The sequence below is a fragment of the Dendrobates tinctorius genome, unplaced genomic scaffold, assembly GCF_039654945.1.
Source record: "Dendrobates tinctorius isolate UK_male_01 unplaced genomic scaffold, ASM3965494v1 ptg000154l, whole genome shotgun sequence".
NCBI classification, from domain to species: domain Eukaryota; kingdom Metazoa; phylum Chordata; class Amphibia; order Anura; family Dendrobatidae; genus Dendrobates; species Dendrobates tinctorius.
In genome coordinates this window covers 6,886,170-6,908,527 of record NW_027361821.1, presented here as the reverse complement: position 1 = coordinate 6,908,527, position 22,358 = coordinate 6,886,170, and positions in this window count along the sequence as shown.

The window sequence follows — 22,358 nt, the reverse complement described above, 5'->3', positions numbered from 1 at the left end:
TGGGGGCTAGTGCCGGCTGGTGGGGTCTGTACGGGCCTGCCGGGGCTTGTGCCAGCTGCCGGGGGTCTGTACGGGCCTGCCGGGGGCTTGTGCCAGCTGCCGGGGGTCTGTACGGGCCTGCCGGGGGCTTGTGCCGGCTGGCGGGGGTCTGTATGGGCCTGCCGGGGGCTTGTGCCGGCTGGCGGGGGTCAGTACGGGCCTGCCGGGGGCTTGTGCCGGTTGCCGGGGGTCTGTGCGGGCCTGCTGGGGGTCTCGTGTGTGCGCAGGCATCGTCCGATGGGACTACAAGTCCCATCGGGCGATGCCTGCTATAATGACAGTGATTGACACATTAGCCAATGATGGGACAGTAGTAGTCCCATCATCCGGCTATTGTGTTGAATGTAAAAAAAATATATATATATACTGTGTGTATATGTGTGTGTGTGTGTATATATATATATATATATATATATATATATATGCTTCATACATACTACATGTATACTACATCCATACAACATACATACTACATATATAATACATTCATACAACATACATACAACATGCTACAGACATACAACATACATACTACATTCATACTACATATATACTACATTCATACAACATACATACATACTACATACATATATACTACATTCATACAGCATACATACTACATATTACATACATACTGCATACATACATACATACAACATGGTACATACATACAACATACATACTACATTCATACTACATATATACTACATTCATACAACATACATACTACATACATATATACTACATTCATACAACATACATACTTACTACATACAGCATACATACAACATGCTACAGACATACAACATACATACTACATTCATACTACATATATACTCCATTCATACAACATACATACATAGATACTACATACACATCTACTACATTGATACAACATACAGTGGGGCAAAAAAGTATTTAGTCAGTCAGCAATAGTGCAAGTTCCACCACTTAAAAGATGAGAGGCGTCTGTAATTTACATCATAGGTAGACCTCAACTATGGGAGACAAACTGAGAAAAAAAAATCCAGAAAATCACATTGTCTGTTTTTTTTTCATTTTATTTGCATATCATGGTGGAAAATAAGTATTTGGTCAGAAACAAAATTTCATCTCAATACTTTGTGATATATCCTTTGTTGGCAATGACAGAGGTCAAACATTTTCTGTAAGTCTTCACAAGGTTGCCACACACTGTTGTTGGTATGTTGGCCCATTCCTCCATGCAGATCTCCTCTAGAGCAGTGATGTTTTTGGCTTTTCGCTTGGCAACACGGACTTTCAACTCCCTCCAAAGGTTTTCTATAGGGTTGAGATCTGGAGACTGGCTAGGCCACTCCAGGACCTTGAAATGCTTGTTACGAAGCCACTCCTTCGTTGCCCTGGCGGTGTGCTTTGGATCATTGTCATGTTGAAAGACCCAGCCACGTTTCATCTTCAATGCCCTTGCTGATGGAAGGAGGTTTGCACTCAAAATCTCACGATACATGGCCCCATTCATTCTTTCATGTACCCGGATCAGTCGTCCTGGCCCCTTTGCAGAGAAACAGCCCCAAAGCATGATGTTTCCACCACCATGCTTTACAGTAGGTATGGTGTTTGATGGATGCAACTCAGTATTCTTTTTCCTCCAAACACGACAAGTTGTGTTTCTACCAAACAGTTCCAGTTTGGTTTCATCAGACCATAGGACATTCTCCCAAAACTCCTCTGGATCATCCAAGTGCTCTCTAGCAAACTTCAGATGGGCCCGGACATGTACAGGCTTAAGCAGTGGGACACGTCTGGCACTGCAGGATCTGAGTCCATGGTGGCGTAGTGTGTTACTTATGGTAGGCCTTGTTACATTGGTCCAGCTCTCTGCAATTCATTCACTAGGTCCCCCCGTGTGGTTCTGGGATTTTTGCTCACCGTTCTTGTGATCATTCTGACCCCACGGGGTGGGATTTTGCGTGGAGCACCAGATCGAGGGAGATTATCAGTGGTCTTGTATGTCTTCCATTTTCTAATTATTGCTCCCACAGTTGATTTCTTCACTCCAAGCTGGTTGGCTATTGCAGATTCAGTCTTCCCAGCCTGGTGCAGGGCTACAATTTTGTTTCTGGTGTCCTTTGACAGCTCTTTGGTCTTCACCATAGTGGAGTTTGGAGTCAGACTGTTTGAGGGTGTGCACAGGTGTCTTTTTATACTGATAACAAGTTTAAACAGGTGCCATTACTACAGGTAATGAGTGGAGGAAAGAGGAGACTCTTAAAGAAGAAGTTACAGGTCTGTGAGAGCCAGAAATCTTGATTGCTTGTTTCTGACCAAATACTTATTTTCCACCATAATATGCAAATAAAATGAAAAAAAAACAGACAATGTGATTTTCTGGATTTTTTTTTCTCAGTTTGTCTCCCATAGTTGAGGTCTACCTATGATGCAAATTACAGACACCTCTCATCTTTTTAAGTGGTGGAACTTGCACTATTGCTGACTGACTAAATACTTTTTTGCCCCACTGTATCCGGGGCAGCATGCGTGCTACACTGAAAGGACCAGCGTGTGTCGCTTGCAGGTGCGGATAACCCATTGAACCCCGTTAGTGATGGAGATCTGGGATTCCAATTCTCCCCCGCGAATGAGGATTTCCCAATATGTGCAGGTCAACCGGAATTCCGGAATTAGGCCTAACCAGCATTCCAGAAAGAATGTGAAAAAATTAATTGTCCAAACCACAGGTGCTGTAGCTTGCTTAACAGCTGGGCTCCTCTGCTTAGTAGCATGCAGATCTTACAAAAACAGGTGGCATAGCTTGGTTCACGGGTGGGCAACTTTGCTGAGTAGCAGACAGTCGTTATATAAACAGGCGGCATAGCTAGGTTCACGGGTGGGCTCCTCTGCTGAGTAGTAGACACAGGTACTAGGCCCAAAGTATTGACTGGGCTAAATGGAGTTAAAAAATGGTTCTTACATAAACAGGCGGCACAGCTTGGTTCACGGGTGGCCTCCTCTGCTGAGTAGCAGACACAGTTACTAGGCCCAAAGTATTAACTGGGCTAAATGCAGCCAAAAACTGGTTCTTTCATAAACAGGCGGCATAGCTAGGTTCACGGGTGGGCTCCTCTGTGAGAGCCAGAAATCTTGTTTGCTTGTTTCTGACCAAATACTTATTTTCCACCATAATATGCAAATAAAATGAAAAAAAAACAGACAATGTGATTTTCTGGATTTTTTTTTCTCAGTTTGTCTCCCATAGTTGAGGTCTACCTATGATGTAAATTACAGACGCCTCTCATCTTTTTAAGTGGTGGAACTTGCACTATTGCTGACTGACTAAATACTTTTTTGCCCCACTGTACATACATACTACATACTACATACATACTACATACATACTACATATATACTACATTCATACAACATACATACATACTACCTATATACTATATTCATACAACATACATACATACTACATACTTACTACATACAACATGCTACAGACATACAACATACATACAACATACATACTACATTCATACTACATATATACTACATTCATACAACATACATACATACTACATATATATATTATATTCATACAGCATACATACTACATACAACATACATACATTCATACAATACATACATACATTCATACAACATACATACATACAACATACAACATGCTACAGACATACAACATACATACATACATACTACATACAATACATACATACAGACATGCAATACATATAACATAGAGTACATACTCACCATCACTTGTCACATTGCTCCCCGAAGCCAGTGTCATATATGAAAATAACAAACAAGCCATATACTCCCTGATCCGCAGAAATCCACGTGTCCCACGCCGATTTCCCGTGGAGAACAGCAGCATCAGCTGATGCGACCGCTCTCTAATGGGCTCCAGGAATCCAATGACGGGAGGTAGGTATCCTTCCGCACTGTATTCCTCCACCACTGTAAAAAAAAATAGTCCCTAGTCTCACTTTTGGCATTGAGTGAAAAAGTTCCCATGCAGCTTTTGCCATAAAGTGAGACCAGGGACTATTTTTTTACAGTGGCGGAGGAATACAGTGCGGAAGGATACCTACCTCCCGTCATTGGATTCCTGGAGCCCCGTAGAGAGCGGTCGCATCAGCTGATGCTGCTGTTCTCCACGGGAAATCGGCATGGGACACGTGGATTTCTGCGGATCAGGGAGTATATGGCTTGTTTGTTTTTTTCATATTTTTTCATAGATGACACTGGCTTCGGGGAACAATGTGACAAGTAATGGTGAGTATAACATAGAGTACATATGTACTGTATGTCTATATGTATGTATTTTATGAATGTATTGTATGTAGTATGTATGTAGTATGTTTGTATTGTATGAATGTATGTATGTTGTATGTAGTATGTATGTTGCATGTATGTTGTATGTCTCTAGCATGTTGTATGTATGTAGTATGTATGTATGTTGTATGAATGTAGTATATATGTAGCATGTATGTAGTATGTACTGTATGTCTGTAGCATGTTGTATGTATGTAGTATGTATGTAGTATGAATGTAGTATATATGAAGTATGTATGTTGTATGAATGTAGTATGTATGTTGTATGAATGTAGTATGAATGTAGTATATATGTAGTATGAATGTAGTATGTGTGTAGTATGTACTGTATGTCTGTAGCATGTTGCATGTATGTAGTATGTATGTAGTATATATGTAGTATGTATGTTGTATGAATGTAGCGTGTATGTAGTATGAATGTAGTATATATGTAGTATGTATGTTGTATGAATGTAGTGTATATGTAGTATCTACTGTATGAAGTATGTATGTAGTATGAATGTAGTATATAGTGGGGCAAAAAAGTATTTAGTCAGTCAGCAATAGTGCAAGTTCCACCACTTAAAAAGATGAGAGGCGTCTGTAATTTACATCATAGGTAGACCTCAACTATTTGAGACAAACTGAGAAAAAAAAATCCAGAAAATCATTGTCTGTTTTTTTTTCATTTTATTTGCATATTATGGTGGAAAATAAGTATTTGGTCAGAAACAAAATTTCATCTCAATACTTTGTGATATATCCTTTGTTGGCAATGACAGAGGTCAAACGTTTTCTGTAAGTCTTCACAAGGTTGCCACACACTGTTGTTGGTATGTTGGCCCATTCTTCCATGCAGATCTCCTCTAGAGCAGTGATGTTTTTGGCTTTTCGCTTGGCAACACGGACTTTCAACTCCCTCCAAAGGTTTTCTATAGGGTTGAGATCTGGAGACTGGCTAGGCCACTCCAGGACCTTGAAATGCTTGTTACGAAACCACTCCTTCGTTGCCCTGGCGGTGTGCTTTGGATCATTGTCATGTTGAAAGACCCAGCCACGTTTCATCTTCAATGTGTCACGGGGGCTTAGTTCAACTAAGGCTGAAATACCCGGGGCCCCTGTGGTGTCCCTTTACTAGGGGAAACCCTGTCTGACCCTCAACCCAGGGTTTTTGCTGAAGGTGCAAATGCCTGAGCCTCCGACCTTTCCTTATCTCCTGCTCAGCCCTGCACTTAACCCTCCACCCTCCACCCAGTGAGAAGTCACCACCAAAGCTCCCACACAAATAATGACAGACAGGGAGAACTTAAACTGCACTGCGCCGCACACACACAGGAATAAACAGTAATGTGAACAGGGCACAACTAAACACAAATATGGGAAGGAGAAAGGATAACGACGGATCATACGACACCAGATATGAATCTCTCTCTCTTGAACACCTCCACTCCAGACCGGAACCACTTGGTATGAAACACAAGCTATAATCGGCGACGCCCATAGGCCAGCATGACTATTTAAAGACCGTGGGCGTGACTAACCATCCAACCTGGTCTCCAGCAGGATTAACCCCCGAGAGCCTGAAGATCAGGCCGGCGCCACTGAGGCTATAGTGGCTGGAGGTGGAACTACCTCTGCCTGCCGGATGCTGTGGTGTGAACAGCGTCCGACATGACAGTACCCCGTCTTCTACGAGGGACCCCAGGGCCCTCAAGACTCATAGGACCCGGCTTGTCCGGATGACGACGGTGAAAAGAACTGACCAGCCGATCCGCATGTATGTCTGAGGCTGGAACCCAAGACCTCTCCTCTGGACCATACCCCCGCCAGTGCACCAAATACTGAAGAGTACGGCGTACTACTCGAGAGTCCACTACCTTGGCGACCTCGAACTCTAACTCGCCATCCACCATGACTGGAGGTGGCATCGGCGTTGTGTCCACAGAGCCTACCACCTTTTTCAATAAAGCCCTGTGAAACACGTTGTGTATCTTGTACACTGCGGGAAGTTCCAACCGATAAGCCACTGGGTTAATGATGGCAGAAATCCTAAAAGGCCCAATAAACCTTGGACCCAGTTTTAAAGAAGGGATTTTGAGTTTTATGTTCTTCGTAGCTAACCACACCCATTCACCCACACACAGGTCCGGACCTGGCACGCGTCTACTGTCAGCCACCCGTTTGTACCTGGCACTCATGCTCAACAAACGCTGTTTCACCCGCCTCCAGACTGATGACAATTGGGCTCCTAGCTGATCCTCCTCCGGGACACCCCCGGAGTCACCCTGACGTAAGGTACAAAACTGAGGATGTTGACCGTACACACAAAAGAATGGAGACTCTCCTGATGACTCTTGGCGGTGATTATTTAATGCGAATTCGGCCAGAGGAAGGAAAGTAGACCACTCCTCCTGGTTGTCGGACACAAAGCATCGTAAATACTGTTCAAGATTTTGGTTCATGCGCTCAGTTTGTCCATTAGACTGTGGATGAAACGCCGATGAATGTGACAACTTGATCCCCAACCTTGAGCAAAAAGCTTTCCAAAACCTCGCCACAAATTGCGTACCCCTATCAGATACTATGTCAGACGGTACTCCGTGGAGTCTGACCACCTCCTTCACAAATACCTGAGCCAACGTCTTAGCATTGGGCAAAGAAGACAACGCCACAAAATGCGCCATCTTTGAAAAACGGTCAACCACCACCAGGATGACCGTGTTCCCTGCCGAGGCTGGCAAGTCAGTGATAAAATCCATGGAGATTTCTGTCCATGGCCTATTGGGTACCCCCAGAGGCTGTAGCGTGCCAGCAGGACGGGTTCGGGGTGACTTAGCCCTAGCGCACGTGATGCAAGCTGCCACGTACGAGACCACGTCCTGCCGGATTTTGGGCCACCAGAAACGACGCGATACCAGCTCTAAGGTGCCCTTCACCCCTGGGTGACCAGCCAGTACCGAATCGTGGTGTTCCTTCAACACCTTAGGCCGAAGATGCAGGGGTACAAATGATTTGTTGGCGGGAAGTCCTGGTGGTACCTCCTCTTGGGCCTCGGCAATCTCCGCCTCTACCTCAGTCGTGAGAGCCGAGACCACTACCCCTTTCTGGAGGATGGGTACCGGCTCTTCCCGAGGTTCTCCCCCCGGAAAACACCTAGACAAAGCATCCGCCTTGGTGTTTTTAGCCCCGGGACGGTACGTCACAAGAAAATTGAAACGAGTAAAAAACAATGCCCAGCGAGCCTGCCTAGGAGACAGACGCTTGGCCGACTCCAGGTAGAGCAGATTCTTATGGTCGGTGATAACTGTGACCTGGTGAGCCGCCCCCTCCAAGAAGTGTCGCCATTCCTCAAAAGCCAGCTTGATGGCCAACAACTCCCTGTTGCCGATATCATAATTCCGTTCGGCCGGCGACAACTTCTTGGAGAAGTAGGCGCATGGATGCATCTCGCTCAAGGACGAGCCTTGAGACAGTACTGCCCCCACTCCCACCTCCAACGCATCAACCTCTACCACAAAAGGTTTAGACACGTCTGGTTGCACCAGAATGGGGGCTGAAGCAAAACTATTCTTCAGACGCTCAAATGCACGTATAGCCACCTCAGGCCAGTTCGCCAGATCGGCACCCTTTTTTGTCATGTCCGTGAGCGGTTTGGCGACAGTCGAAAAGTGTTTTATAAATTTCCTATAATAATTCGCAAACCCCAGGAACCGCTGGAGTGCTTTCAGACTCTCCGGCCTCTCCCATTGCAACACCGCTTGCACCTTAGCGGTGTCCATTTTAAAACCAGCTGCGGACACAATATATCCCAAAAAGGGCAACTCCTGGACAAAAAATAAACATTTTTCCAGCTTAGCATAGAGCTGGTTCTCCCGGAGCAAATGTAACACCTGCCTAACATGCTGCAAATGAGTGTCCCAATCGCTAGAATAAATGAGGATATCATCCAGGTATACAATCACAAATCTCCCCAGGACATGAGCAAAGACATCATTAATAAAATGTTGGAAAACGGCAGGCGCGGTGGTCAACCCAAACGGCATAACCAGACTCTCAAAATGACCCTCAGGAGTGTTAAACGCCGTCTTCCACTCATCCCCCTGACGGACCCTTATGAGGTTATACGCCCCCCTGAGGTCCAGCTTGGAAAACCATTTTGCCCCCGCTACCTGGTTGAACAAATCCGGGATCAACGGCATTGGGTAGGGATCACGGATAGTAATCTGGTTTAACTCTCGGAAATCCAGACACGGGCGTAACCCCCCATCTTTCTTCTTAATGAAGAAAAACCCCGCGGCTACAGGCGAGGACGAAGGCCGGATGTGACCTTTGCTCAGACTCTCCGCGATGTAGTCTTTCAGAGCTTGTCTCTCAGGGCCAGAAATATTAAACATCCTGGCCTTAGGTAATTTGGCCCCGGGTTTTAGCCTAATAGCACAGTCATAGGCTCTATGTGGAGGCAGTTCTGAGCAACCCTTCTCAGAGAAAACATCCGCGAAATCCTGCAAAGCCTCCGGCAGGCTGGGCGTCACGGCGGACACACATGTGGCCAAGCAATTGTCTTGGCAGAAACCACTCCATTGTACTATGTCCTGAGTTTTCCAATCAATTACCGGGTTGTGCCTGGACAGCCATGGAAAACCCAGGACCATTTGAGCTGGGAGATTACGGAGGACCCTACATGTAACCGACTCAGAATGTAGGACCCCAATGTGGAGTTTCACCTCTGCCACAAACTCAGTAATCTCCCCTTGAGGGAGGGGAACAGCATTAATGGTCACCACCTGTATGGGGTGAGGAAGTTTTTCAATCTTAAACCCGGCGGTGTGTGCAAACTCCTCATCTATGAGATTGGTGGCGGAACCGCTATCCACAAACACTGATATAGGTAGCTCTCTGCCGGCGACAATAACCTTGGCAGGGAGCATACATTGAGATACCATCATGGAGGATATGCATACGCTCAGTTGGGTCTCCTCCATACCCTCTGAGCTTAACAGTTTTCCGCCGGTGTGACCCTCTTAGGTAGTACCGGGCAAACGTTAACATAATGACCACCTTTACCACAGTAGAAACATGCTCCGGACTTCCGGACTCCCGGAGCGCGAGGCTGAACCTGTGCCACGCCAGCAATCTGCATAGGTTCAGGGGACTCACCTACTTCAACCACACCTGCACCTCTGTTTTCCCCCAGAGGTAGTGTCTCCTGTGCCCCCTGACGAAAACGGCGATCAATACGTATCACCAAACTCATGGCAGACTCCAATGATGCCGGAGTCTCATACATCAGGAGGGCTTGTTTCACCCTCCCTGATACCCCATGAATAAACTGGCTCCGCAGTGCTGGGTCATTCCACTGTGTGTCTACAGCCCAGCGGCGAAATTCCGAACAATAGTCTTCTGCCAAGCGCTCCCCCTGGCGGAGGGCGCGGATTTTAGATTCCGCTAGAGCCAGTCGGTCAGGGTCATCGTAAATGAGCCCGAGGGCAGAAAAAACATTATCGACCGAATGAAATGTAGCAGAGTCAGGTGGTAAGGAAAATGCCCATGCTTGGGGGTCACCACTCAGTAATGACAACACCAGCCCTACTCGCTGGGCCTCATTACCTGAGGATATTGGCCGCATGCGGAAGTATAATTTGCAGGCCTCCCGAAATACGACAAATTTGCTGCGATCGCCTGAAAATCGTTCTGGCAGCGGAAACTTCGGCTCTGCACCGATACCTGCAGATGCCGTTTGCACCTTTGCTACTACCAGGCCCTGCTGCTGAACTGCCCCATTCAACTCGGAGACCTGTATGGACAGCGCCGCCAACTGGCGGGTTATGGAATCCATGGGATCCATGGACTCCTGAAAAAATGTGGGCCGATTATAATGTCACGGGGGCTTAGTTCAACTAAGGCTGAAATACCCGGGGCCCCTGTGGTGTCCCTTTACTAGGGGAAACCCTGTCTGACCCTCAACCCAGGGTTTTTGCTGAAGGTGCAAATGCCTGAGCCTCCGACCTTTCCTTATCTCCTGCTCAGCCCTGCACTTAACCCTCCACCCTCCACCCAGTGAGAAGTCACCACCAAAGCTCCCACACAAATAATGACAGACAGGGAGAACTTAAACTGCACTGCGCCGCACACACACAGGAATAAACAGTAATGTGAACAGGGCACAACTAAACACAAATATGGGAAGGAGAAAGGATAACGACGGATCATACGACACCAGATATGAATCTCTCTCTCTTGAACACCTCCACTCCAGACCGGAACCACTTGGTATGAAACACAAGCTATAATCGGCGACGCCCATAGGCCAGCATGACTATTTAAAGACCGTGGGCGTGACTAACCATCCAACCTGGTCTCCAGCAGGATTAACCCCCGAGAGCCTGAAGATCAGGCCGGCGCCACTGAGGCTATAGTGGCTGGAGGTGGAACTACCTCTGCCTGCCGGATGCTGTGGTGTGAACAGCGTCCGACATGACACAATGCCCTTGCTGATGGAAGGAGGTTTGCACTCAAAATCTCACGATACATGGCCCCATTCATTCTTTCATGTACCCGGATAAGTCGTCCTGGCCCCTTTGCAGAGAAACAGCCCCAAAGCATGATGTTTCCACCACCATGCTTTACAGTAGGTATGGTGTTTGATGGATGCAACTCAGTATTCTTTTTCCTCCAAACACGACAAGTTGTGTTTCTACCAAACAGTTCCAGTTTGGTTTCATCAGACCATAGGACATTCTCCCAAAACTCCTCTGGATCATCCAAGTGCTCTCTAGCAAACTTCAGACGGGCCCGGACATGTACAGGCTTAAGCAGTGGGACACGTCTGGCACTGCAGGATCTGAGTCCATGGTGGTGTAGTGTGTTACTAATGGTAGGCCTTGTTACATTGGTCCCAGCTCTCTGCAGTTCATTCACTAGGTCCCCCCGTGTGGTTCTGGGATTTTTGCTCACCGTTCTTGTGATCATTCTGACCCCACGGGGTGGGATTTTGCGTGGAGCACCAGATCGAGGGAGATTATCAGTGGTCTTGTATGTCTTCCATTTTCTAATTATTGCTCCCACAGTTGATTTCTTCACTCCAAGCTGGTTGGCTATTGCAGATTCAGTCTTCCCAGCCTGGTGCAGGGCTACAATTTTGTTTCTGGTGTCCTTTGACAGCTCTTTGGTCTTCACCATAGTGGAGTTTGGAGTCAGACTGTTTGAGGGTGTGCACAGGTGTCTTTTTATACTGATAACAAGTTTAAACAGGTGCCATTACTACAGGTAATGAGTGGAGGAAAGAGGAGACTCTTAAAGAAGAAGTTACAGGTCTGTGAGAGCCAGAAATCTTGATTGCTTGTTTCTGACCAAATACTTATTTTCCACCATAATATGCAAATAAAATGAAAAAAAAACAGACAATGTGATTTTCTGGATTTTTTTTTCTCAGTTTGTCTCCCATAGTTGAGGTCTACCTATGATGTAAATTACAGACGCCTCTCATCTTTTAAGTGGTGGAACTTGCACTATTGCTGACTGACTAAATACTTTTTTGCCCCACTGTATGTTGTATGTATGGATGTTGTATGAATGTAGTATATATGTAGTATGTATGTATTATGCATGTAGTATGAATGTAGTATATATGTAGTATGTATGTAGTATGTACTGTATGGCTGTAGCATGTTGTATGTATGTAGTATGAATGTAGTATATATGTAGTATGTATGTAGTATGTATATATATATTTTTTTTGTTTTACATTCAACACATTAGCTGGATGATGGGACTACTACTGTCCCATCATTGGCTAATGTGTCAATCACTGTCATTGTAGCAGGCATCGCCCGATGGGACTTGTAGTCCCATCGGACGATGCCTGCGCACACTCAAGACCCCCAGCAGGCACGCACAGACCCCCGGCAGCCGGCACAGGCACCCGGCAGGCCTGTACTGACCCCCGGCAGCCGGCACAAGCCCCCGGCAGGCCCACACAGACCCCCGGAAGCCGGCACAAGCCCCCGGCAAGCCTGTACAGACCCCCGGCAGCCAGCACAAGCCCCCGGCAGGCCCGAAAAGACACCCGGCAACCAGCACAGGCCCCCAGCAGGCTCGTACAGACCCCCGACAGCCGGCACAAGCTCCCGACAGGCCCGTACAGACAGCCGGCACAGGCCCGTACAGGCCCCCCGCAGTTGGCACAGACCGGGCATCATGATGCGCACAGACTGCGCATCATGATGACATCAGTTCAGCAGCCAATCACAGCCACAACAGTGGCTCATTGCATTATGGGGACTTCCGATTCCGGTATCTGATATTGAAAAAATATCGGTACTCGGTATCTGAATTCCGATACAGCGAATATAGGCCGATACCCGATATTTGCAGTATCGGAATGCTCAACACTAGAGTTGAGCGACTTTTGTTTTTTTAGGGTCGCGTTTCGTTTCGTGAAACCCGACTTTTCCAAAAGTCGGGTCGAGCAAGATCGTCCGATTATAGGGAAAAGTCGGGGTCGTCCCGAAACACGAAACCCAATGTAAGTCAATGGGGAATAAAAGTCGGCAGTGAGAGGAGGACAGGAAACACACCTACAGTGCCCATTTGAATGCCAAAAGCATCAATTCTTCTTTCTTAAGCTTGTCAACCTTAATTAACTTCATAATACAAGTTACGCACTGAAAAATGGGGGTTATTTGGCTACAAACTGTGGGGGGGGGGAGGGCTGGCTCCAGGTTTTCATGTGCACTGGGCGAAAGAGCGCCCCTTTAACACATACCACAACTCATCATGCTCCGATACGGCAGAGAAATAGCGGTATAGTCCAATGAAAAATACCTCACTTTTTACATCTCATGACGAGGCCCATCTATTTCTCCATACAGAATCATTGGTCCCATATAATGTTTGAAACAGTATATGATGAGCTCCACATAATGCTACAGTATATGTTGGTCCCCATGGATGAAGCTCCACTGTCTTATGGGCCCAAATAATGCTCCAAACATAATGGGCCCCATTTCTAATGCTCTAGTGTATAATGGGCCCTGTAAATGCTGCTCCAGTGTCTGATGTCCACCTTTGGAATGTTCCAGTGTATGGTGGGCCCCATCTATCATTCTCCAGAGTATAGTGCTCCCCAAAAATTGCTGTCCCAACTTTGAAAACAATCAAATAAGTCTCCTTGCTAGGGAATCCCTGTACTTGTCTGGACAGGTGCTGTAGCTTGCTTAACAGCTCGCCAGCCGTTCTCACGCCCAGTATGGATTACACGTGATTGCACAAAGGTGAGAAAGGGTACCGTATCCCCAGATAACATGTATGGATAGCGTACACATTCAAAATATATGTCTCAGGAGGCAGGCTCAGACTGTGTTAGGCCCAGTATGGATTGTACGTGATTGCACAAAGGTTAGAAAGGGTACCGTATCACCGGATAACATGTATGGATAGCGAACACATTCAAAATATATGTCTATACAGCATGAGGCAGGCTCAGACGGTGTTAGGCCCAGTATGGATTGCACGTGATTGCACAAAGGTTAGAAAGGGTACCGTATCCCCAGATAACATGTATGGATAGCGTACACATTCAAAATATATGTCTCAGGATGCAGGCTCAGACGGTGTTAGGCCCAGTATGGATTGCACGTGATTGCACAAAGGTTAGAAAGGGTACCGTATCCCCGGATAACATGTATGGATAGCGTACACATTGAAAATATATGTCTATACAGCATGAGGCAGGCTCAGACGGTGTTAGGCCCAGTATGGATTGCACGTGATTGCACAAAGGTTAGAAAGGGTACCGTATCCCTGGATAACATGTATGGATAGCGTACACATTCAAAATATATGTCTCAGGAGGCAGGCTCAGACGGTGTTAGGCCCAGTATGGATTGCACAAAGGTTAGAAAGGGTACCGTATCACCGGATAACATGTATGGATAGCGTACACATTCAAAATATATGTCTATACAGCATGAGGCAGGCTCAGACGGTGTTAGGCCCAGTATGGATTGCACGTGATTGCACAAAGGTTAGAAAGGGTACCGTATCCCCAGATAACATGTATGGATAGCGTACACATTCAAAATATATGTCTCAGGAGGCAGGCTCAGACGGTGTTAGGCCCAGTATGGATTGCACGTGATTGCACAAAGGTTAGAAAGGGTACCGTATCCCCGGATAACATGTATGGATAGCGTACACATTCAAAATATATGTCTATACAGCATGAGGCAGGCTCAGACGGTGTTAGGCCCAGTATGGATTGCACGTGATTGCACAAAGGTTAGAAAGGGTACCGTATCACCGGATAACATGTATGGATAGCGTACACATTCAAAATATATGTCTATACAGCATGAGGCAGGCTCAGACGGTGTTAGGCCCAGTATGGATTGCACGTGATTGCACAAAGGTTAGAAAGGGTACCGTATCACCGGATAACATGTATGGATAGCGTACACATTCAAAATATATGTCTATACAGCATGAGGCAGGCTCAGACGGTGTTAGGCCCAGTATGGATTGCACGTGATTGCACAAAGGTTAGAAAGGGTACCGTATCCCCAGATAACATGTATGGATAGCGTACACATTCAAAATATATGTCTATACAGCATGAGGCAGGCTCAGACGGTGTTAGGCCCAGTATGGATTGCACGTGATTGCACAAAGGTTAGAAAGGGTACCGTATCCCCGGATAACATGTATGGATAGCGTACACATTCAAAATATATGTCTATACATCAGGAGGCAGGCTCAGACGGTGTCAGGCACAGTATGGATTTGACGGCCCAGATTACACAGCGGAGGAGCAGGGAGAGGTAAAGATTGCAAATGCTGGGGCCCTGCCCAAGCAAGGGGTGCCCACTCGTGGGCGTCGGTACTGGCACTGGGCCCCTCATAGTACAGCGGTGTGTCTGACGGCGGGTGTGCACCACCACCATCAGAGACACTTGATTGCACTATGAGGGACCCTGTGCCAGTGCCCGCGCCCAAGAGTCGGCCTACCCACCTGTCCAGGGCAACGGCACTCGCACGGTGTCGTGCGCTAGGTGGTGACCCCGGCCATGGGGGGGAGGCAGCACAGTTAGGGAGTTTTAGAAAGTGGCATATGTTGATGTTGGACATTCATCTGATGCAAAAGGCGAAATAGGTGAAGTACCAGGAAGAGGTGGACCAAAGCAAGCCATTTTTCTGTCACCCTATGTGTCATCAGGGGAAGGTGGGACAAAATCCTTGGAAACCCATGCGTGGTTCATTTTAATGAAGGTTAGATCATCCACATTTTGGGTTGACAGACGGGTCCTTTTTTCTGTCAGGATTGATCCAGCTGCACTGAAGACTCTTTCCGATAGCACACTTGCAGCTGGGCAAGCGAGCTCCTGTAAGGCATATTGGGCCAATTCAGGCCAGGTGTCCAGTTTAGCGGCCCAATAGTCAAAGGGGAATGACCTGTGTGGGAGAACATCGATATGGGAGGAAAAGTAGTTTGTAACCATAGTTGACAACTGCTGTCTCCTGTCACTTTCCATCGATGCAGTATTACCAGTTGTGTGAGCGGTATTTGAAAAATCAGTCCACAACATTGTCATGAAACCCCTGTCTCCAACGCCACTTCTGCTGTGTGCACCACGAACACCTCTGCCAAGCTGCCCCCGGCCCGTACGGCTCGTGTGAGAACCATCACCGCTGCTGTGTGCTGGGAATGCCTCAAGCAACCGATTTACCAGAGTTGCTTGTTTATTAGCCAATATTAGGTCAAGGTTCTCCTGTGGCATGATGTTTTGTAATTTGCCTTTATAGCGTGGATCCAGGATGCTGGCCAACCAGTAGTCGTCATCGTTCATCATTTTGACAATGCGGGGGTCCCTTTTTAGGATCCGCAAGGCATAATCTGACATGTGGGCCAATGTTCCCGGTGTCAATGATGCACTGCGAGTGCTGGGTGGAGGAGCACTTTCTGGCAAATCCACATCCCTCCAGTCACGCACAAACCCTGTACCAGACCTTGCCACGCCAACATTTTCACTTGCCCCACGAGATGCATCCTCCTCCCCTAAGTAATCATCCCCGTCATCCTCCTCCTCCTCTTCTTCCTCCACCTCGTCCAGGAGAGGTCCCTGAGCAGACAATGGCTGAATGTCATCAAGGATTCCCTCCTCCTCTTCCTCATCATCAACATTGGCTGCAGACGCCTGCTCCTTAAGGTGCGTCAAAGTTTGCATGAGCAGACGCATAAGTGGGATGCTCATGCTTAGGATGGCGTTGTCTGTGCTTACCAGCCGTGTGCATTCCTCAAAACACTGAAGGACTTTACAAAGGTCTTTCAGCTTCGACCACTGCACACCTGTCAACTCCATGTCTGCTCTCAAAGTGCCTGGCCGTGTATCCTCCCACAAATGCATTATGGCCTGCCTCTGCTTGCACAGCCGCTCCACCATGTGCAGGGTGGAGTTCCACCTTGTTGCAATGTCGATAATGAGGCGGTGGTTGGGAAGGTGGAGCAATCGCTGCAGCTTCTGCATACGAACGGAGTGTACAGGCGACTGGCGGATGTGCGCGCACAGTCTTCGCACCTTATGGAGCAGGGCTGTTAACTCCGGATAATTTTTGAGGAAGCACTGCACCACCAGGTTCAAGGTGTGAGCCAAGCAAGGTATGTGGCTGAGTTTTGAAAGGGCTATGGCTGCCACAAAATTACGGCCGTTATCACTAACTACCTTGCCTGCCTCAAGATGTACACTGCCCAGCCATGACTCAGTTTGTCGCTTCAAGTACTCGGCCAGCACCTCGGCGGTGTGTCTGTCGCCCAAACACATCATCTGCAACACAGCCTGCTGACGCTTTCCACTAGCTGCTCGATAGGGGGACACATCGTGTGCAACAGTGGCAGCTGCAGATGGAGTGCTCGTACGACTGCGCTCTGTGGACGAGCTTTCGCTTCTGGAGGAGGAGGAGGAGGGTCGAACGCCTACAGCCAACTGTTTCCTATACCGTGGGCTAGGCAGCACTTTCCCACCACCGCTGTCCCCTGTGGACCCTGCATCCACCACATTAACCCAGTGCGCAGTGATGGACACGTAACGGCCCTGGCCATGCCGACTGGACCATGCATCAGTTGTGAGGTGCACCTTTCCGCTCACTGACTGCTTGAGTGCATGGACAATGCGGTCTTTCACATGATGGTGGAGGGCTGGGATGGCTTTGCGAGAGAAGAAGTGGCGACTGGGTAGGTCATAGCGTGGTACTGCATAGGCCATGAGTTCGCGGAAAGCTGTGCTTTCCACCAACCGAAAGGGCATCATCTCAAACGAGATTAGTTTGGCAATGTGGGCGTTCAAACCCAGTGTACGCGGATGAGAGACTGAGTACTTTCTTGACCTACTCATAGTGTCTGGGAGGGTGAGCTGGACTTGAGAGCTGCATATGGTGGAAATAGCGGTGGACAGGGCGGACTGAGAGAGGGTTGATGATGGTGATGGAGTTGGTGTTCTTTCTGATGGCCTAGAATCAGTCTTTCGTTGATATAACAGTGGGATTCCCTGACTGCTGTGGTCTTGCAACGACACCTCAACATTTGCTGCTGTGCTAACCGGTGGGCTTACAGTGGGGGAAACAATGTAGCGTTGCTGACTACCTTCGCTGTGATCAGTTGCACATGTGGCACTTGAGGTTTGGTGTTGTGTCCACGCTTGCAAGTGCATGCTGGTTAAATGTCTAAGCATGCAACTGGTATTCAAATTTTTCAGATTTTTCCCTCGGCTAAAGGTCTTTGCGCACTTCTTACAGATAACCTTGGCCTGATCATGAGGATTTTGTTCAAAAAAGTGCCACACTGCACTCTTCCTACTTTGGCAGACATTTTGCGGCCTAGCACGCTGTGATCTTTTGACCCTCTGGACAAGCTGTCCAGCAACTCTTTTGATGTTTGGAACCTGTCTTTGGAGTGCTCCGGGCCTGCCAGATAACAGCTGTTGCGATGTCGATGTCTGATGTGGATGCTCCTCATCTGAGCTATTGGAAGCAGCACCCTCTTCCCCCAATGGATGCCAATCTGGGTCAACAATTGGGTCATCCATCACCTCCTCTTCTATGTCATGTGCACCTTCCTCTGTGTCACCGTGTATGGTGGTATAGTGTGCGGGAAGGGGCACCTGAGTCTCATCAGGGTCAGAATCTGGCTCTGTACACTGCGAGGACAATGTAGTGCTCTGAGTGAATGTACCAGCAGAATCATCCATCAGCGGCTGTGCATCAGTGCACTCCATGTCAGATTCATCTTGGCCTGGGTAATTCACCATTTCACTTGATAATCCAGGCATGGTATGTGAAAACAGCTCCATGGAGTAATCAGTAGTATGGCCTGCGTCATCCTTCAATCTTGGTTGGGGTGAAGGACACAAGGAAAGGTGTGGTTCATGAACATGAGCCTCCAATCACGACTCAGTGCTTTTACTTTTTACAACTGAAGAAGAGGAGGCGATAGAGCTGGAGGCTGAGTCAGCAATGTAAGACAAAACTTTTTCCTGATGCTCTGGCTTTAAAAGCGGTTTGCCAACTCCTAGAAAACTAAGCGTTCGAGGCCTTATGTAGCCAGACGATGACGCAGGGTCAGCACCTCCTGCATTCGGTCCTATTTTGCTCTTGCCACTACCATCAGATCCACCACCAACACCATCATTACCAGCTGCCAACCCCCGCCCAATTCCACGGCCTCTTCCACCAGCCTTCCTCATTTTTGGTAGAAATGTAGACAAAATCCAACAAACTATATAGTAATGTAAAACAAGGTACAAGGTGTCTATAGGACAGGGGAGATTTTGAATATCTGCACACACTTTTGGACACTGGACACTTTTGGATTGTGTGAGGCCCACTGATATCTCAGCGCTATGTGACAGGCTCGATGGCACTGCTGTGACAAAAGTGACTAGAGGATAAGGGAGATTTTGAATATCTGCACACACTTTTGGACACTGGACACTTTTGGATTGTGTGAGGCCCACTGTTATCTCAGCGCTATGTGACAGGCTCGATGGCACTGCTGTGACCTAAGTGACTAGAGGATAAGGGAGATTTTGAATATCTGCACACACTTTTGGACACTGGACACTTTTGGATTGTGTGAGGCCCACTGATATCTCAGCGCTATGTGACAGGCTCGATGGCACTGCTGTGACAAAAGTGACTAGAGGATAAGGGAGATTTTGAATATCTGCACACACTTTTGGACACTGGACACTTTTGGATTGTGTGAGGCCCACTGATATCTCAGCGCTATGTGACAGGCTCGATGGCACTGCTGTGACAAAAGTGACTAGAGGATAAGGGAGATTTTGAATATCTGCACACACTTTTGGACACTGGACACTTTTGGATTGTGTGAGGCCCACTGATATCTCAGCGCTATGTGACAGGCTCGATGGCACTGCTGTGACAAAAGTGACTAGAGGATAAGGGAGATTTTGAATATCTGCACACACTTTTGGACAGTGGACACTTTTGGATTGTGTGAGGCCCACTGATATCTCAGCGCTATGTGACAGGCTCGATGGCACTGCTGTGACAAAAGTGACTAGAGGATAAGGGAGATTTTGAATATCTGCACACACTTTTGGACACTGGACACTTTTGGATTGTGTGAGACCCACTGATATCTCAGCGCTATGTGACAGGCTCGATGGCACTGCTGTGACAAAAGTGACTAGAGGATAAGGGAGATTTTGAATATCTGCACACACTTTTGGACACTGGACACTTTTGGATTGTGTGAGGCCCACTGATATCTCAGCGCTATGTGACAGGCTCGATGGCACTGCTGTGACAAAAGTGACTAGAGGATAAGGGAGATTTTGAATATCTGCACACACTTTTGGACACTGGACACTTTTGGATTGTGTGAGGCCCAATGAATATCTGAGCGCTATGTGACAGGCTCGATGGCACAGCTGTGACCAAAGTGACTAGAGGATAAGGGAGATTGGATTGCTTTTAAAAAAGCAGTTTGCGGAGCAGTGAGTAAACAGCAATGCCAGCCTGTCAGGAAGCCTTAAAAGGCAGCCCAACAACCAACACCACTGATACACCACTATATAGCCTCCCCTTGCACTGCACACACAGTGACTGGTGTGTTGTGCAGGCCAAATTGCTATCAGCAGCAGAAGCAGTTTTTTTTTCTTCTCAGCAGGACAAAAAAAAAAAATTGGGATTGCTTAAGCAGTTTGAGGCCCAATGAATATCTGAGCGCTATGTGACAGGCTCGATGGCACTGCTGTGACAAAAGTGACTAGAGGATAAGGGAGATTTTGAATATCTGCACACACTTTTGGACACTGGACACTTTTGGATTGTGTGAGGCCCACTGATATCTCAGCGCTATGTGACAGGCTCGATGGCACTGCTGTGACAAAAGTGACTAGAGGATAAGGGAGATTTTGAATATCTGCACACACTTTTGGACAGTGGACACTTTTGGATTGTGTGAGGCCCACTGATATCTCAGCGCTATGTGACAGGCTCGATGGCACTGCTGTGACAAAAGTGACTAGAGGATAAGGGAGATTTTGAATATCTGCACACACTTTTGGACACTGGACACTTTTGGATTGTGTGAGACCCACTGATATCTCAGCGCTATGTGACAGGCTCGATGGCACTGCTGTGACAAAAGTGACTAGAGGATAAGGGAGATTTTGAATATCTGCACACACTTTTGGACACTGGACACTTTTGGATTGTGTGAGGCCCACTGATATCTCAGCGCTATGTGACAGGCTCGATGGCACTGCTGTGACAAAAGTGACTAGAGGATAAGGGAGATTTTGAATATCTGCACACACTTTTGGACACTGGACACTTTTGGATTGTGTGAGGCCCAATGAATATCTGAGCGCTATGTGACAGGCTCGATGGCACAGCTGTGACCAAAGTGACTAGAGGATAAGGGAGATTGGATTGCTTTTAAAAAAGCAGTTTGCGGAGCAGTGAGTAAACAGCAATGCCAGCCTGTCAGGAAGCCTTAAAAGGCAGCCCAACAACCAACACCACTGATACACCACTATATAGCCTCCCCTTGCACTGCACACACAGTGACTGGTGTGTTGTGCAGGCCAAATTGCTATCAGCAGCAGAAGCAGTTTTTTTTTCTTCTCAGCAGGACAAAAAAAAAAAATTGGGATTGCTTAAGCAGTTTGAGGCCCAATGAATATCTGAGCGCTATGTGACAGGCTCGATGGCGCAGCTGTGACCAAAGTGACTAGAGGATAAGGGAGATTGGATTGCTTTTAAAAAAGCAGTTTGCGGAGCAGTGGGTAAACAGCAATGCCAGCCTGTCAGGAAGCCTTAGAAGGCAGCCCAACAACCAACACCACTGATACACCACTATATAGCCTCCCCTTGCACTGCACACACAGTGACTGGTGTGTTGTGCAGGCCAAATCGCTAGCAGCAGATGCAGTTTTTTTGTCTTCTTCCCTGCCTAACGCTCTCCCTACAGAATCAGCAGCAACCTCTCCCTATGCTAAGATCGGCAGAAGTAAGATTGCGGTCGGCGTGCACGCCCTTTTATACCCCCTGTGACACCCACCAAAGCAAGCCAATCACTTGCATGCCCTTCTGAAAGATGGTGGTGACCCGTGCCTATGTCATCACGTTGCCCACAGTGTCCGTGGATCCTGATTGGCTGAATAAGAGCACAAAACAAACTTTTTAAACGCGACTTTGTCGCGTAAGTCGCCGACCTCGAGGCCGACCTCATCCTAGGGTCGGGTTTCGTTTCATGAAACCCGACTTTGCCAAAAGTCGGCGACTTTTGAATTTTTTTGACTCGTTTCGCTCAACTCTACTCAACATTATTGGTAAGTAAGATGAGAATGCTTGGGCTAGGGAAAAATGTGTGTAGATGGGTAGGTAGCTGGCTTAGTGATAGAAAACAAAGAGTGGTTATTAATGGTGCATACTCAGATTGGGCCAGGGTTACTAGTGGTGTACCACAGGGTTCTGTA